At 46.1% G+C, this 11,939-nt stretch overlaps 1 protein-coding gene across 1 annotated transcript in view; it reads right to left on the reverse strand.

Annotated features, from left to right (window-relative positions):
* LOC124795899 (zinc finger protein 777-like) overlaps positions 1–611 on the reverse strand; it is a 262,251-nt gene extending 261,640 nt beyond the window's left edge. The window contains exon 1 of the mRNA XM_047259979.1: positions 433–611. The gene's annotated coding sequence lies outside the window, so the exon portion shown is untranslated. The remainder of the gene's footprint in view (positions 1–432) is intronic.
* Positions 612–11,939: the final 11,328 nt, after the last annotated feature.

The following is an 11,939-nucleotide window of genomic DNA, read 5'->3' on the forward strand; positions in this document are numbered from 1 at the left end:
ACCACTTCTGGGGAGGCACATCTCAGTGGTGACAACTCAGGAACCTATCGGCGGCGAACGTTCAACTGTCAACTACTCTTCAATAAAACAAGAAAAACACGCAGGTAATTTCGGCAGATAGCGAAAGTCTGTAAAATATTTCGTACCAACGCAAGTAAATTTCGTTTCGAGTGTCGGCATTATGGCATCTGATTTTCACGACAGGAACAGTGTTCGAATGTCACACGTTTGAACAATTTGCACCACATGGGAAGGGTGTGCCACACGAAATAAAAAGCTGCTGTGTCTCCAGTGTTACTGACACGGCGTAAAATAAGAAAGGCGTACTGTTAGACGAATGAATGACATCGAGCGACGCTGTGGCACACTATGCACACATACACTTTAAATAGTAAGAGCGCAGATTGCGGGGGGCACGTAGTGCAGACGCACCTGCTGCAAGTCGACGCACGGGACGAGTGCGCACCTGCTGGAGGCGCCGGATGGTCGGTCGGCGGTGTCCCTCTGCTACATGGAGTCACGCTAGTCGGTGGTCGCGCCCCGCGTCGCGTAAGGTCGGGCCGCTGCGCTGGGATCCGTGCACCTCCCACTCCACTCCGCACACCCTTAGCGATCGGCGGCCGCCGCTCGACTGAGCCACCCGATGCAGGCCGAGTTGCGCGGCGCGGCGCCCCCGCCCGACTGCCTCCGACGACCGGCGGAGGCGGCCGAGGGGACCGGCGGCGTCTCCCGCTGTCCCAGACGCAGCCCGAGGGCAGTGCGACCGACGCGGCCGCCGCGGCTCCAGGTCGTGCGTGCTGGCGCTGTCGGCACTGCCAAATCCCCGGGCACTGGCTCCCGTAACGGTCTGCTCTCTACCTTACACCTGCCCGCACCGTCTTAACAATCCTCAACATCAGACTACTGAAAACAATCTGCTCGTATTCGGAAGGAGTCTCCTTCGAATCCCTCTGCTGATATTACGATGTACACTAGTATTTGTGAATACTGCAACACCAAGGAGGCGTGTGATTACAGTGAAATTTATTCCATATATTACGAACATGACAATACACAAATGATCAGAATAACACAACTGTATGTGCGCTTTGGCTGTAAAAATTTACTACGTTGTGAAGCTGCCACTTCCTACGATCAAAGCCTCCTGAGATCCTCGCATGGAATCAAAGAGAACCTACTCCTGGCCAACACGCTGCCATACGTTTGTAGGCGCAGCCAGAAAGTATCTACAATGGTCGCAGAAGGATCGGAACGACCAAGTTGCCGACTGAACGTGTAGCAGTCATGCTCGATGGGCGGCAAATGAAGGCGCGTACGCACTAGGTCAACGAAGGATAGACACTGGATTCGGTGGAACGTTGGTCATCAATGCATTGGTGTTCCGCTTCTGAGCCACACCATACCAAGGGCTTGGGGCCAAGGCATTCGACCATGTGTAACCGAAGTTGGTTCTGATAACTTGCCGACGTTGTTCCCGTTCTGTTGTTATAAAGTAACGTTTAATTCACCGGCCAATTTTATGAGGGAAGAGGAGAATTTAGCTGTCGCCGCATCTGCAGCATTTATTTTACTACAGGAAGCTGATAATCAAAAGAAGAAGAAACGACGCTGGTAGACGACCTCTTTTAAAAAGTATGGAGCAGTGTGGTGGCACAAAATGTCTACCTTAAAGTTGAATTGGGAGATGGATTATTTCAGAATTTTTTTTCTGAATGAAAGCTACGGATTTTTCGAATTGTTATTGAATTGTGTAAGTCCTAAAATTTCCAAAGTCACTTGCACAGAGAGATTGATGGTTATTCCCAGTTTTGTTTATTTCTCTTGTAGTTCATGTCGAAAAGAAGTCAATAAAGATTCCATTTCATTTTTCACATAGTGCACATTTCTTTCGAACGGCTCGTTCATTTCCCTCCAACCATCCAATTTTTCAGTTTGGTTTTATAATCGCAGTTCGTAAGGGCTTGTAAACATTCCCGTTCACGGTAGAAGTATCAGCTTTAATGCTCTCTCCTCATTCCTCTCTCCTCATTCCTCTCCATGCTCCAGTATTTTTAAGCACAATAAATACCTTTAGCGGCAGGGGGAGCAAAACCAGTCAATAAAACATGCTTAAGCGCGACTTGAAGCTGTCCGGAAAAGGTTAAATACACACCCGTTGTAGACACACAGCCAGCGAACATTAGACCAGGCGTCCGCACTAGGAAATGGGACCCGAGGCCATCTACCGCCAACGCTTTCGTGTTGCCGGCAGCAGATCAAACCACAACCAAGGACAACCGCTTCGTTGACTCAGATTTGCCGCCTGTACTCACTAAGCAAATATCGGCCAAGGAAGCTGCTGGCTGTCGTTCGTTGCCCTTCCTTGGCCTAGTGCGCACGCGTCTTCAGACGAACGTGGCAGACTAGGGAAGCAGGGTAACCCCTAGTTCTTCGCAGAAGGCTTGCACATTCCTTGCCATATGTGGCTGTGCATCGTACTGCTGAAACATGCCGTGTAGCGCTGCCTGAAAGAGAGGCACTGCCTCGGGCTCTGAAATCTTCCTGATATAGCGGTTCCGTCACCCCAAACCACCACGCTCGTCGTTTGTCCACTATACCGCTCAGCAATACAGCCTGCCCGATTGCGTTCACCACGGCAGCAGCTAAAACGTACAGAACCATCACAATAGGCCAATTTGAAGTCCGAAAACTACCACACTTTGCCACTCTTACATTACTGACGGCTTTCGTACACACGTTCCCTACTCTGTGGAAGGAGCTGTTCTCGCTTACGGCTATAAGCGGACAAAATGGCGGTCTTCTCGAGCTGTGGTCTCATCACGTGATCCGTACCCGTTCTTCGCTGTGTGCAACCCTCTTCTATTCACTGGTCCCACACGCGCATCATTCTGCCCTAATCTAATTGTGAGCTTTGTTGTGGACGACGCATACTAGCAGCTGCTTGCACGTTTCCTCTCGTGTGGCGGCTCTGAGTGTGGCGTGACACTAACCTGTCCAGTCATAGAAAACAGGGCGCTGCTAAGTCCACGTGCAGTCTTAACTGTTTATCATGATTCCACTGTTCTACACACTCTCCAGTTTTGGAGTGATGCAGACCCTTCCTTTTGAGTGTTGCAATTTTCACAAACAGTAGCATACGTTCCACATCTCCATTTACACCTCCTAATCAGTCCTTAATCCAGATAATGATATCCTCCAGAGCAGTCACTGCCTTGAGATCCGAATGGGGTACATTTTACCTCCGTTATATTTTACCTAAGAGGATGCGGTTACCATTAAGCCACACAGTATAACTGCAGGCCCCGGGAAGAATAACGGCTTGTTTTCAGCCGTTCACAGTACCAACATTGCAAGGCCTTATGAATTAACCTTACAAGACCGGATCAGTCAACCATCCAGACTATTTCCCGTGCAGCTACTGAAACAGATGCTTCCCTCTTCACCAACCACTCGGTTGTCTGGCCTCAACAGATTTTAAGGGTACAGATGTCGATCCGGCACTGGAGAAATCGAATCTGCCCCTTCCTCTTCTTTGTTTCAGCACATCGTGGTTCTCTGCTACAGCGCAGCGACATCAAAATGGTTCAAATGGCTCTGAGCACTATGGGACTTAACATCTATGGTCATCAGTCCCCTAGAACTTAGAACTACTTAAACCCAACTAACCTAAGGACATCACACAACACCCAGCCATCACGAGGCAGAGAAAATCCCTGACCCCGCCGGGAATCGAACCCGGGAACCCGGGCGTGGGAAGCGAGAACGCTACCGCACGACCACGAGATGTGGGCGCAGCGACATCGCTGAGGCCGGTATTACACTATCACATTTCTTTGTCAAAGTTGATATGTCAAATAAATATCATGGCGTAAGAGGCAACTTTGTCAAATCCCGCTTGTCGTCAAATAAATATGATCAAATATAGGGCCTCGCTGGAGATTTGATCGTAGAGTCGCTTGTCTTCTGTTCACTGCAATGTGAAATGTTACCACTTGGAGCGCTAGCATCGCTGCAGCGCTCTGTCACCAGTAGTGTGTTTGTAAACATGGCTCCGAAGTTTAATTCGTGTGTACCGACAACTACAAAATTAAAAGAAGTGTAACAAGCTGATGAGGCGCTTTACAACATGTATACATATCAAGTAAACTGACTTGTTCCACACCGTTTCGATTCAAGAATCGTTCAAATGATCTACGGAACCAACCAATTAACTAACTTTGCGAAGATATTTCCATTGCGTCAGTTCTTGCCTTTTCAGGACATAAGCCCTAACTATAGTAACAGCTGGTGTTATGCGGACGTTGTCCTCGCACCCAGCGTCTTGCGGGTGGTGGTCCCCCAACGTACAGCTTATAATGCTAGGGTGAGGTGAGAGGTCCTTCCCTCCGTGGGGTGGCAGGGGGGGGGGGTGGGGGGAGGTCGGGGTGAGGGGCGCAAGGCAGCGCAGCGCTTTTGTCGCTGCCTCTACAGCGCGGGTGCATTTACAATGGCTCGGAAGTTAGGAGGAGGGCTCGTCAGCATACGGATCAGACCAGCCTCAGGCGCCCAACGGCGACAGCATTGTGGCCACATAGCATCTTAGGCAGATGGCAAATGCCCCGAAGAGGTACTGAATCAAACTGTTTAGATGGAAGCTTTATGATACAACTTCACTAAACGAAGGGAATAGTTGATAGAACACGTCCTGCGGGATCAAGGGGTAGCTGATTTCGCAATGGAGCAACGTAGAGGAGTAAAAATTTTTGAAGGAGACCAAGGATTGAATACAGTAAGCAGTTTCAAATGGATCAAGAGTGCGGTTATGCAGATATGAAGAGGCTTGTACGGGATCCGCTAGCGTGGAGAGTTGTATAGAACTCACGATTGTACCATATGGTGTATTACACCATATGGCTGATACCCTCAGTTATTAGGCGTTGCCCTCACATAGTTCTATGTGACCAATCTCGGGCTAAAAGTGAACGATTTTTGGATGAGTCAAGTATCACCACCTTCAACATTCCCACAATACACCACTGGAATTTGTACTTGGGTGGGGCAGACTATTGTCTAAAGCACAGCTAACGGTATCAAGATCCCTCTTCCCCTCCCCCCTCCAACCCCCCAAATTGCCATCCATTCAAACTTCCTTCTACACCATGGTTACCAACAACTGCGTCCAGTCGCCATTTAATCACTTAACACTTCGTTCTTCTTCGCCTGTTAGTCATGTTCACTGTGAAGTAAATCCAGTTCACGAAGGTTTGTTTTCAGACAGTTTGTCGATTTGTTTTATCGTTTTTCACGTACGTATCGAGAGTTGTGACAGGCACCCCCTCTTACAATCTGGGGAGTCGTTCCGTGTTGAAGAAGTGCATACAACCTCAAACATGCAGATTAATTGCTTGACATTAACATGTTGCAACAAAGTTAACTATGAAAGTTTAACAGAATGTAAAGTGAAGACAAATGCAAAACAGTTGAATTGTTATTCTGTTTTAATTGCAGTCTATGGTCGCATGTCTTTATAATGATTACTGGTTTCATCCATATCTGAATATCTTCAGATCCATTGGTTACTGTGAAAAATGGCGCGTTTTACCTGGGCTCCGTAAATGACTGCGTAAGTCAGGTTATAAGTCGCGGGAAGCGAGGGACATACTATTTCTAGTAAGAGGATTGGCTGGTTCAAATGGTTCTGAGCACTATGGGACTTAACATCTTAGGTCATCAGTCCCCTAGAACTTAGAACTACTTAAACCTAACTAACCTAAGGACAGTACACACATCCATGCCCGCGGCAGGATTCGAACCTGCGACCGTAGCAGTCCCGCGGTTCCGGACTGCGGCGCCTAGAACCGCACGGACACCGCGGCCGGCTAGTAAGACGATTGATGACAAGATTACATTTACCTCAGGAAGCCACATACAGTAACAGAAAAGCAACCTGATGTTAGGAAGGTAATTGTTGTAATGTAGAAGGGGCGATCAAAGCGTTTCTGATTGAGGGTTTTGCTGGAGTTTGTATGCAACCCAGCGCGACTCGATGTGCATATATGTACACCTACATGCAGGCAAGGAGTTAGTGTGGCCTTACTGATTGATTCGTTTTATACAACCAATTCGTTTTATACAACCCACGCCACATATGCATCAGGAAAGGTATCCGATCAGGAGATAGCCATGTAATCGATATAATTTTCCTCGCAGGGCTTCGGACGAATGTCAGTAAAAAGTACAAGTTGGAATTGGTCATTAGCTACTTAATGTTTTTGGACTAAAATATACTTTATGTCTGCTACACTTATCCAGCTGTCTCCAGTCTTTCTTTGGGCAAGTAGTGGTGTAGTCATACAGATTTTGAATATCTCTGTAAGTTTATTCCATTTGTAGTACTTGATGTTTCACAAATGTTTTGGAGCTTATACTTGTTACTTGGACACTTCCCATTTTGATATCTACTGTTAATTTCGACGTTTTCAGTAGTGGAACACACAAGGCAAAGTTTCTGAAGAAGTTACGGTAAATTAGTTACTATAAATGGACATCCAAAACCTGTACAATTACATTGCTAATTACACAAAGAAAGATTGTAGACACTTGGATAAGTACGGCAGAAGTAACGTGTATCTTAATGGAAAACTATCGTGTAACTCATGGCCTGTCCTCACTCGTATTTTGTGCTGTATGATTCCGTTGGCTAACAGTCGCTGAAAGCTCTGAGAGGGAACTTCATCGATTACGTGGCAGTCGCTTATCTGGGTACCATTGCTGATACATATGTAGTGTGGGTTGCATGAAACGAATCGATAGGGGCAGCTGAATAACCCTGTAGAATCCTAATCAACTCGCCTCTCTCTTCAGAATGGTTCAAATGGCTCTAAGCACTATGGGACTTAACATCTGAGGTCATCAGTCCCCTAGACGTAGAACAACTTAAACCTAAGTGACCTAAGGACATCACACACATCCATGCCCGAGACAGGATCCGAACCTGCGACCGTAGCAGCAGCGCGGTTCCGGACTGAAGCGCCTAGAATCGCTCGCCCGCAGCGGCCGGCTCTCTCTTCAGAAATCTGAGGTTGATTTCCTCAGATTAGAAGTGCTTTAGTCGTTATAACCTAAAGACACGGATCAGAAGTTGCTACTGATTTAACATAACAGACACTTCCGACTACAACATAAAACTGCTCGAAATTGCACTCCCATTTCCATCTTCACATTTTTACTTTTATTTCCTTTATCAGTTTACTTCGTATGGTTCAAATTTTCATGTTTAGTTTGCCTTTTAGAAATTATCCCTAGCTTTACCAAAATGATTGCAACACAGAACCGCCTCTTATTTTAAATGACATAATAGGTTTTGGTGTTACAGCTCTCACCAAATAATCGTGTAAAGACTGAGAGCACTGCTTATCTTTATTTTGGCACTGTTTAGAAAAAATTTTTGAAGCAGTTGATGTATTTAAATCGAAGTGCGAGAACAAACAACAACTATTCTGATAACTAGATTTGCTTAAAAGACACGTTTTAATTGCTATTAATTGACTGAAACATACGTAGCTTCCGTAAAACCGTCCGTACACTCATCGCGAAGCGTGACAAACATGGTATCCGTCGTGACTGCCGCACGCTCTGAAGCGACCTCACGAGACATGGTCCTCATCGTGGTTTGCGACTGCTGTGCTCTTCGGCGGCAGCTAGCTGCATCTGAGGCGCTAATCAAACAGTTCGTTTACGAAAATGGACCTGTCTAGAACAGTTGGGTGAACTGTGCAGCGATCGTCGAAGAAGGGCAGAGAAAATAGCGGTGAAGATTCTGGACTCGTCGATGACTTGAACACCGAATTGCTGGTAGAGGTACACTACCTACAGGGTGTTTCAAAAATGGCCGGTATATTTGAAACGGCAATAAAAACTAAACGAGCAGCGATAGAAATACACCGTTTGTTGCAATATGCTTGGGACAATAGTACATTTTCAGGCGGACAAACTTTCGAAATTGCAGTAGTTACAATTTTCAACAACAGATGACGCTGCAAGTGATGTGAATGATATAGAAGACAACGCAGTCTGTGGGTGCGCCATTCTGTACGACGTCTTTCTGCTGTAAGCGTGTGCTGTTCACAACGTGCAAGTGTGCTGTGGACAACATGGTTTATTCCTTAGAACAGAGGATTTTTCTGGTGTTGGAATTCCACCGCCTAGAACACAGTGTTGTTGCAACAAGACGAAGTTTTCAACGAAGGTTTAATGTAACCAAAGGACAGAAAAGCGATACAATAAAAGATCTGTTTGAAAAATTTCAACGGACTGGGAACGTGACGGATGAACGTGCTGGAAAGGTAGGGCGACCGCGTACGGCAACCACAGAGGGCAACGCGCAGCTAGTGCAGCAGGTGATCCAACAGCGGCCTCGGGTTTCCGTTCGCCGTGTTGCAGCTGCGGTCCAAATGACGCCAACGTCCACGTATCGTCTCATGCGCCAGAGTTTACACCTCTATCCATACAAAATTCAAACGCGGCAACCCCTCAGCGCCGCTACCATTGCTGCACGAGAGACATTCGCTAACGATATAGTGCACAGGATTGATGACGGCGATATGCATGTGGGCAGCATTTGGTTTACTGACGAAGCTTATTTTTACCTGGACGGCTTCGTCAATAAACAGAACTGGCGCATATGGGGAACCGAAAAGCCCCATGTTGCAGTCCCATCGACCCTGCATCCTCAAAAAGTACTGGTTTGGGCCGCCATTTCTTCCAAAGGAATCATTGGCCCATTTTTCAGATCCGAAACGATTACTGCATCTCGCTATCTGGACATTCTTCGTGAATTTGTGGCGGTACAATCTGCCTTAGACGACACTGCGAACACCTCGTGGTTTATGCAAGATGGTGCCCGGCCACATCGCACGGCCGACGTCTTTAATTTCCTGAATGAATATTTCGATGATCGTGTGATTGCTTTGGGCTATCCGAAACATACAGGAGGCGGCGTGGATTGGCCTCCCTATTCGCCAGACATGAACACCTGTGACTTCTTTCTGTGGGGACACGTGAAAGACCAAGTGTACCGCCAGAATCCAGAAACAGTTGAACAGCTGAAGCAGTACATCTCATCTGCATGTGAAGCCATTCCGCCAGACACGGTGTCAAAGGTTTCGGGTAATTTCATTCAGAGACTACGCCATATTATTGCTACGCATGGTGGATATGTAGAAAATATCGTACTATAGAGTTTCCCAGACCGCAGCGCCATCTGTTGTTGACAATTGTAACTACTGTAATTTCGAAAGTTTGTCTGCCTGAAAATGTACTGTTGTCCCAAGCATATTGCAACAAACGGTGTATTTCTATCGCTGCTCGTTTAGTTTGTATTGCCGTTTCAAGTATACCGGTCATTTTTGAAACACCCTGTATGTTCCACAACCATATGGTATACGTGCGAATAGAGATTATTCGTTAACTCAGTTGAATCTCCATCACGTTTCCGATTTTAAGTGGAATATAGCTAAAGCATAGTGTCTACTGTCAGTTTCCGCGCTCATGATAACCATACTCTCGATGTTGTATGGGCTACTATTACCCTGAAGTAACTTACTTATCACATAGGTTTCAAGTTCGAGATTCGTTTCGTGATTTCATTCCAATGGAAGGACATTTTTCGAAGCTACTCACCGCCATTGAAAAAGAAATTTACCGGGAAGATACAACCTTGAAGCAGTCCATAAACCAAGAGATACATCCTATATGTCTTTAACACGAAGTTTCATAATAGCAAAAACTTATAGTGTGCAACTTACGTTTACTTTCTGGCATTTGAAACTCGTAGACTAGCAGTCACGTCAAGATTTCTGGCCACTGAGGAAACGTTCTAGTCTTTGGGCTATACAACACGAATTGCAGCAAGTATAATATTTATAATAACAACGCGCTTTACACATCATACTTCCATCAAATTAATAAGGAAGTCTCAGAAACTTACAGAAACAATAAGATGGAAAAAAATTGCTAGTAGTGAGACGCAAGCCTTCTACCTTTCAATTATATTAATGCACGGCGTCTGTTCTTCTGGACATGTCCGAAAGAACAGACACCAGGCGTTCACATACCTGATGCGCCTTGATGAGCAATGATTCCACCACCTTCAGTGCGTATGCACAGTTACGTCTCACCTCCTGCGTGAATGTCAAATGTCAAAGTAGCGAGCGAGCATGTAGGATATGGGTTGCGGGGGGGGGGGGGGGGGGGGCTGCAGTTCGGTGGCGCTAGACGGGAGCGTGAGTAAGCCGAGAGGCGTACGGATGCCGGCTCGGTAGCTCAGCGTGTTCGGTCACAGGGTTAGCTACCCTCTGTAACAAAAAACTGAGTGAACGGGTCAAGGAAGAACCTAAATGGGTGCCATCGGACGTCCGCCCCCATACAAATTCAACGAACAATATTAGAACAAAAAGAGCACAAAAATTAAAAAATAAAAAGGTGGCGCAGTGATTAACGGAACTGCCTAGTAAGCAGGGGTCCCGGGTTCGAATCTTGGTCCGGCACTGATTCCGCATAAAGTCCCGATGCACCTGACATCAATAGTTCCTTTCCTTTTCTTTCTCCCCCCTCCACCTGCAATTTACATAATTCTACCTTTCAGCTTACACTTCACACCGCTATCAGTTACGCTACGGCTCGCTAAAGGCTGTAGCCACAGATGTCATTCTTTGATATTTAGCTAGAAGAAACTCTACGAACAAGACGCGCTTTTGGTAAATTATCAATGTGGCGCACTACTGAAAATGCATACTTTCGTAACATCCAAGCTATAAAACAAAAATCATTAAATATGAGAAGGCTTTATGTACTCTTTTTATGTTACAGTGTATGTGGTATGAATATCAGCTGTTTCACAACACCAGCATGTCGAGGTTCTGTCGAAAACGCGTAGATTTGTTCTAATAAAACAACAGGAAAGAACACATGAATGTACGGCGTCTGTTCTTTTGGACATGTCCGAAAGAATAGACACCAGGCATTCATATAACTGATTCGCCTAGATGAACAAAACTAATCAGTCCCGTCGATTTATTCGAACAAATTTTTTCACAAACTACGTGTTTTCGAGAGAACCTCGACATGCTGGTATTGTAAAACAGCTGATATTCAAACCAAATACACTGTAGTATAAAAAAACACCAAATACAGAATTCAACTCCATATCAATTAGGGGGGCATCCTGGACAGTAAAGGCTCCGAATTTTTTATGTGAAAACTCTTAAAGCTTCTTATACAAACCAGACGTTATTAACAATCTACATCTTTATTCTTCATGTCTACGTACAAGAGGGCTCCGAACTGAAGCGTGTAACATGACGATGTGTAACGTAACTACACTATGTGATCAAAAGTATCCGGACACCTGGCTGAAAATGACTTACAAGTTCGTGGCGCCCTCCATCGGTAATGCTGGAATTCAATATGGTGTTGGCCCATTCTTAGTCTTGATGACAGCTTCGACTCTCGCAGGAATACTTTCAATCAGGTGCTGGAAGGTTTCTTGAGGAATGGCAGTCCATTCTTCACGAATTGCTGCACTGGGGGCAGGTATCGATGTCGGTCGGTGAGACCTGGCACGAAGTCAGTGTTCCTAAACATCGCAAAGGTATTCTGTAGGATTGAGGTCAGGACTCTGTGCAGGCCAGTCCATAACAGGGATGTTATTGTCGTGTAACCAAACCGTCACAAGCTGTGCATTATGAACAGGTGCTCTATCGTGCTGTAAGATGCAATCGCCATCCCCGAATTGCTCTTCAACAGTGGGAAGCAAGAAGGTGCGTAAAACATAAATATCAGGCCTGTGCTGTGATAGTGGCATGTAGAACAACAAGGGGTGCAAGCCCCCTCCATGAAAAACACGACCACACCACAACACCACCGCCTACGAATTTTACTGTTGGCATTACACACACTGG

Source organism: Schistocerca piceifrons, chromosome 4 (genome assembly GCF_021461385.2).
Source record: "Schistocerca piceifrons isolate TAMUIC-IGC-003096 chromosome 4, iqSchPice1.1, whole genome shotgun sequence".
NCBI lineage: Eukaryota > Metazoa > Arthropoda > Insecta > Orthoptera > Acrididae > Schistocerca > Schistocerca piceifrons.